The sequence below is a fragment of the Myotis brandtii genome, unplaced genomic scaffold (assembly GCF_000412655.1).
Source record: "Myotis brandtii unplaced genomic scaffold, ASM41265v1 scaffold6, whole genome shotgun sequence".
Classification (NCBI taxonomy): Eukaryota; Metazoa; Chordata; class Mammalia; order Chiroptera; family Vespertilionidae; genus Myotis; species Myotis brandtii.
The window spans coordinates 786,824-793,929 of record NW_005370271.1 but is presented as its reverse complement, the minus strand read 5'-3'; the positions used below and the strand labels follow the sequence as shown (position 1 = coordinate 793,929).

At 39.6% G+C, this 7,106-nt stretch overlaps 1 long non-coding RNA gene across 1 annotated transcript in view; it reads left to right on the top strand.

The window, feature by feature from the left end:
* The first annotated feature begins 121 nt into the window (after window positions 1-121).
* The window catches only part of LOC106728362, a 58,392-nt gene continuing 51,407 nt past the window's right edge, over window positions 122-7,106 (top strand). The window contains exon 1 of the long non-coding RNA XR_001364659.1: window positions 122-2,183. This is a non-coding gene — a long non-coding RNA (uncharacterized LOC106728362). The remainder of the gene's footprint in view (window positions 2,184-7,106) is intronic.

The following is a 7,106-nucleotide window of genomic DNA, read 5'->3' as shown; positions in this document are numbered from 1 at the left end:
CATTTAAAAAAAAGGGGTGGGGTTTTTTTTTTTTTTTTTTTTTAGTTTTATTCATTTCAAACAGGCCGGATCCGGCTGGGGCCGTAGTTTGCCCACGGCTGCTCTAGCCTAAGCCCTTCCACCCATTAGGCATTCAGTAAATGTTCATTTGAAGGGAAGAGGGGAAAATTAACTCCCTAACACAGGGAAAAGGCCTGACAGTTCTAGAGGTTCAGAAAGGAGTTCCTTGGCCAAATTGTTCTGGTTGTGTTTTGCTACAGTTGTTCAGCATATTTGTTGTAGCACTAAGTTACACTTTGAAAAACAGACTCCTGTTATGTTGTCTTAGTAGTTAGTTAGCTACTAACCATAGCTCACTATAGCTGCTTTTATCAAATCGGGGTTGCTATTATATTCCTTGGCTCCAGAGTAATCTCACTTAATGGGAAAAATCTGAGCACTCATTCTTGAGATTTTACTTACTAGTTAGTATGTGATATCTTTTAAGTTTTGGGTATTAAGATATTTCCATCTGATTATTCTGGGGAGGTTAATCATCGACTGGTATTTCAGTCACTTCAGTTGCTTTGCCTACAACCTGAAAAATCCAAACATCTTTAGTCATTGCCTATGATTTATGAACAAACCTAGGAATTTAAAAATTCTTCAGTTTCAACTAGATTTGAGATTCTCGGTCAGAGACTCAGTCTTTGCTTATAAAGAAAGACTAGTTGGGCAACATTACACTGTGTTCTGTCTTAACATTAATACTGAAGGCCTTAGAATTACATGGCTCTTTGTTAATGAAATGCTTTCTTAAGTGGCAAGATCTCGGGAATTAGCTGTTCAGGATGGCTCATCTGGTTCAGTTGTATTTTCATTCAGCTAGGCTGAAATATTTCCTCTTCTATACTGTTTTAGTTCTCCATTGGTGTTAATTAACTTAGGGACCTTTGAGAGGAAAGCTTGGTTTCATCTGCTCCGGAATCTTGGCCTTTCTAATCTTTGGACTTGGGTGCAGCTGTGCTCTGCGAAAAGGGCTTCGGCCATACTAACTAGTAGATGTGGGAGTTTGGCAAGTTATTTCTTCTCATCTTTTTTGAGAATTAAACGAGTAATGACTGTAAAGGGTTTGGCCCATTAGTAGTCCTTCAGTAAAGCTAGGTATTTTAATTACTGCAGGAATATTTTGGCAATAGTGTGGCAATTGAAGTAGAAAATTTATGTGCAATAAGTTCACAGTCTTTGATTTTTAAGTGTTTATCTATGTCCTTCTGTTGAATGCCTTTCTCTTTCTCCCTTACAGTTTGTTTAGAATTTCCAGTCTAATGGAAAAGTTGGTGTGTAGTAAAAGAATGCTCATAAAATGTGGACTGGGCTTATGTTTTTAAAGGTGTCAGCTAGTAAATTATTTATTAGTGTTCTTTACTATTTCCCTTAGTTTACTCAGTGACTGCCTATTGTAGGGATTGACCTTTATTGAATCAAAGTACACTCTTAAAATTATGCCATGTGTTTTAAAAAGCCCATATTTTATTTGAGGGTTGAAGATTTGGGTAATGTGTAGATTTGATGTCTTATGTAGCAAACGAAAAGATTTCTTGTTAGGTGCTTAAGTAGTTATCTTTATTGGGGGAGGTATTTGAGCCCTCCCTGATGGTTAGTTTTGGCTGACAAACTTTGTAATGGTGGAGGGAGCTGTCTTAGAAAATGGAGAAGTTCATTGTAGCTGAATGGTCTGGCACAGTTTCTGTGGATGATAGTGTAACCAGTTAGCTGCTCGCATTTGGAAATTGCGTGCTATTTATCAGAGTAAATATTGATATTAGGGATGTAAGCCTTTGCCATGTAGAATTTCTTACCCTTCTCTCAGCTCAGAGGCGAGGAATGCTGCTGCAGACCTTTTATGCCAAATAGCTTACTCAGGTTGTACTCTGTGCCTCGGATCCACCGCTCCATTACCCTTCCTTCCATTTCTTGGTGGCTGTCCTGTGCCACTGGTGCCATGGTGGGTGTATGGATTGCTTTCTGTCTTTCAACAGTTACCGAAGTGCATGTTTGGGATTTTGTTGAAGAAAGCTGGATACAGTAAACGGAAAGGATCTTGGAAGCTGCTTGACTGCTGTCTTTTCTCAGACTAGTCTGAAAGGGAATCCCCCCATTCATTCTGGATTGGTGGATCTGAAGTACAAAATATTGTCCAGGTAAGCAATTACCCTGTATTGTTTTGTTTTGTGGAACTCAACTTTCTGAAAGAAACTTAAAAACATTTTTTTTTTTTTTTTTTACTTTTTGCATTCATAGGGAAAGGAAGAAATATTAGCTGCGTGTGCTTAGTGCCTGTGTTTGGATGTGGATTAGTGAAGGTGCATGTGGCAGAAGCGCTAGTAAAAACTTTGTTGCAACATAAGAAGTGCAGTTATTTTTATTATAGGCTTGAATGGTTTATGGTAATGGTCCTACAGGGAATTTTGCTTAAGGAATAGCTTGTAAAATATGGACAATAAATGATAATTTTGGGGCATTATCTCATAATTCATAGTTAAAACCTGGTCAAAATAGTTTCTGTAGTTACCACGTAAAGTAGTCTTTTATTCTCAGGACTCTTGGAGGGTCTTCTCAGGGAGATTTATTAACTGGGACAACTGTTTATTGAGCAGCTGCTAAGTGCCAGGTACTGTTGTAGGCATGTGCTATTTCTTATTCAGCTGGCACATGCTGTACCTGTATTTTACAAACGGTGACATGAAGCCCATAAGCATTAAGTGCAAGTAGCCCAGGGTCCTACAGCAAGTAAATGGGGCTGTGTATGTGCCTCTCCGCCTGACTACGTTTGCTGAAGCTTGTACTTCAGCTTTGGGTTTTCAAATTGCCTCTCCGCAAGAGCAAGGTTTTACAATAGGTTTCCACTAGAAAGAACACAGGGTCGGTCATTGTGTGGGACGGTATTTTCATTATATCTGGTGCTCTCCCCGCTTAATGAGAAAATTAGAAAATCTTCAGTCAGTCCATCAAGCAAACACAAAGGTAACGGAGGGAGTATAAGAGAGGCAATGATTAAACGTCACAACAGTTCTATACAGGGAAGTATCATTTGGTTCGGTGAACTCAAACTTGTTTCTATTTCGGTTCCTCTTTAGTTGTTTTTGGTTATTTAAATAGCTCAGTAGCTTATTATGCAGACTGCTTTTGGACCTCTGGTTGGTTAGCCTTACAAGTAAGACATTGTCAGCCAACTCTCTTGACAACATGAGTTTTTTTTGGTACTTAATGTTCTCTCCAGGTTACTTTAATCTTTAAAAAGTTCTTTTTATTGTAAGCTGACACTCTGACTCTGTGATCCTTCTTCTAGTTTAATTCTTTATATTTGCTAGTATGTCTCCTAGGTGAGCATTTTTATCACTTGTCATCCGAAGAGCTATCAGGGTGGTGGTGGTGGTAGAGACAATAGCAGTTAATACTTACTGGGCGCTGACTCTGTACTGAGCACAATTCTAGACACTTTCTATGTCTAAACTCATTTTATTTTCCTAGTAACCCAGTGAGGTGGGTACCATTATTTGTGTTTACTGATGAGGAAACTGAAGCATAGAGCAGTTAAACATGTTCAAGGTCACACATCTAGTAAGAGACAAAGATGAGATATGTTTCCAGGCAGTCTGGCTTCAGAGAATATGCTTCTAACCTCTGCTATTCTGCCTCTAGTTTAGACTATCATCCAGCGATAAAAAGAGGGGCACAAATCCTGAAGTCTAAACTGTACATTCTGACGTGAAGAAATCATTGCAAAGGAAAAGGAAACAATTGCTGTTGAGTATCTCTTACCTCCTCTAGCGCTCCGATTCTGTCAGCCATCGGGACCAGCTATCAGGCTGTTTCCCAAGAGGGCTCACAGTCGGGTTGCTTCAGGTTACCTTCCAGAGCAGTGCTGTCCAAGAGAACTTGTGGTGACAGTGGCAATGTTCAGTGTCTGTGCTGTTCAGTATGGTAGCGACTAGCCACAGTGGGCTATTTGGAAATGTGTTTCTGTATCCGAGGAACTGAGTTTTTAATTTTAATTTACATTTAAAAAGCCACATGTGCAGTTTTAGAACTTGCCTTCATCTTCGGTCTGGTCCTTGGTTTAACATCCTTAGAAATCGGATCCGGTCAGCATGCTCAAAGCGGCTGTTATCCAGGGGTGGGCTTACCTTAACCAGCTGTGCGAGACTGATGTGGAAAGCCAGAATTCCAGTTTATTATTTTATAATGATATGTGCTTGTTGGCAATTTAATATAAACTTTTCTGATAAGTACATTTGCTTACTTGGTTCTAGTTAATATTCTGGTTTAATTTTTTCAACGAAGACACAAGAGGTAACTGAGACTCAAGCCAAATGACTGGAATGTTCTCTCTTCATGTAGGTAGACTTTACCTACCAGGTCAGAGCATAGTCAGGCAGCCTAGCTGGCATGGACTCGCCAGGGGAGTGAGACACTTGCTGGACGGGGACTGAAACAGCCTCATTCAGCTTGCTTTAGGGATGGGTGGTTTTCCCTGTGGCAGAACCTCTTCTTTCAGCCTCCCTGCTTGCTTTTACTTTCCAGAATCTTTTCCGATTAGGCATTCGTTTTTAGACCTGTTAATAAATTCAACTTGAATGCACTCTTGACTTCTCGGTCTGGGAAGCCTTTTGTTCTCCGTAAGGTGCCTTTATCACTGCTGTGGTCCATTTTGTGTTTATTTGGGACTTACGAAGGCAGCTGAGTTTTCCTTGCTTCCCTGTAGCCTCTTTCTATTGAAACGCATATTAGCTTATTTAATTTGGTCCTAAAGTATGGGGTAGAATAGGAACGTACTCATAAAAGGTACACCTGGTGACACATGCTCTTTGTATTACATCATGTTATTAAATGTGCTTGTTTTCTGTTTACTACATCATTACTTTGGGACTTGTTCTTGCTCCTTCTGTTCTCAAAGTAGAAAGAGTAACAGAACTGAATTTGTATTTGGCCGCTAGCTTTTCAGGTGTATGCAAGATGGATGGAGGAGACCAAGGCAGTGAGACCAGTTAGTTCAAATGATCAATGATGAAGGTGAACCAAAGCATTGACAGTGGGCGTGATGGGGGAGGGTGGACTTAACAGAGATGTAGGTGGTAGGATCTACAGAACTTGGAGATTGCTTATAAGAGTAGGACACAGATGCAATAGAGGATAAATTGTAGATTTTGGCGTGGGCACTAAGATACATGTTTTTTTCTTTTCCAAGATAGGGAATACTAGAAGAGCAGAGAAAGAATGAATTCAGTTTATGATGAATTTGAGTTGCCTAATGGTGAATCCTCTAGGAGGAGAAGTATCTAGTAGGAATATTGATCTGGAATTCACCAGAGAGAGCAGGGATAGAAAGATGTGAGAGTTTTTATTTAGCCTCAGTGGTAGCTGAGTTTACCTAGAGTTGTAAGGTTACTCAGAGCACAGCTTGAGGAATGTGTGTATCCTGCTATGGGAATGCCACTTTAAAGGAATGGGCTGCAACTCAGGTCATAAGATCGTATTTGATGTTGGTCAAGGGGTTGGTTATCACTCTCTTCTTTCCATCTTGACCCGGGAGTTCTGGTCAACCTGTTTCCAGTCAGCAAGTGAGTCCATTTGGCTTGGGTTGTGGTTTTCTTTTCCACTGTAATGGTTTGTTTAATTGATAGAGGTACTGTTTTTGAAATGGTTGTTTTTTTTTTAAACTCCATGTTATAGCTATACATCTTCTGTGCATTTATGCAAATTCAATTCTCTGCATCTGGTGATAAAAACAAGGGAAAAATAATCTAAACAGTGAAGGTTCTGGATTAAGAGTGAGGTAGGAATGGAAATCTGCTCTTCCCTCAGCCTCAGTTCCCCAGTGCTTCTCACCGAGCTGTGATGAGTGTGAGTATGGTATTTTAAGACACACATTTTTAAACATCATATGAGGCCTGAGTGCTAGCCAGATATTTTATCCACCAGTCAGTGGAAGAAACAGTGAACTGTTCATGTGCTGGAGTGAAAATGAGCTGTGTTGGAATTTTTGAGATGGTGTGCAGGTCTAGTATGGCATATATTTAAGGCCAATTTTTACTATGTGCTATTTTCACCGTATGCACTGACTTCATCCCCTAATTCCCAGGTGAGCTGTAATTCCACTGTAATTAGGTTTGGTAATGAAAACATGGAGCTATGAAGAGTTCATTACAGCTACAGTCAATCACTACTTGAGAAATTTTTGGAATACATTCTGTCTGTCTATGGTACAGAATTCATGAGGTATAGGAAGAAGTACACAGGAAAACAAAGTCTCCCATTCCTTGTATCTCCAGCTACTCAACCACATTATTCTGTACCTTGATTCTTTTTAAATGTAAATTATGACATGGTCATCTTTCATACCAATTCCCAAAGAGCGCTCATATTTCTTGAGTAGATCATTTAAAAGCTGCATGCTGACTCATGGTTTGTGCTGTAATTTGTGAACCCAGTCTGGACCGATACACATATGGATAGGCTATTTCCAGTGTTTTGCTATTACCTGTAATGCTGTAAAGAATAATGTAGTGTATATGTCATTTCACATGGAGAGGTATTCAGGACAGATTCCTACCAGTGAGCATCCCTGGATAGGTGCTCTTCAAAACCTGATAGACATCGCCACATTGCCCTCCTGTCACGGAGCAACAATTTCCACTATCACAGGCTTTGCTTGCCAGTGCTCAGATCCTGACACTCTCAGGATGTTATATGAATGTTAAGCTAAATGCTTTTTAAATGGTTTTCTCTCTTATCCCTCATAACTTTTATTATTAAAAATTTCATATATGTTGAATTGGGGGAAAAAAACCCCAGTACAACAAACCCTATATACTCTCTATGGAGATTCAATAATTGTTAACATTTTGCCATGTTTGGATTGTTTATCTGCCCCTCTCTTTAGTTTCCATTGCCTAGGAGCTGTATCGGTGAAGATACATACTGCTTCGGCATATATCTGAGATTTTGCTGCCTGTGGATTCCTCTAATATTTTATGGTTTCCCGTCTCATGTTTAAGTTTTTGAGTTTTTTGTGTATGATGGTGCAAGTTGGTGGTCTAGTTTCATTTTTTTTTTTGCATGTA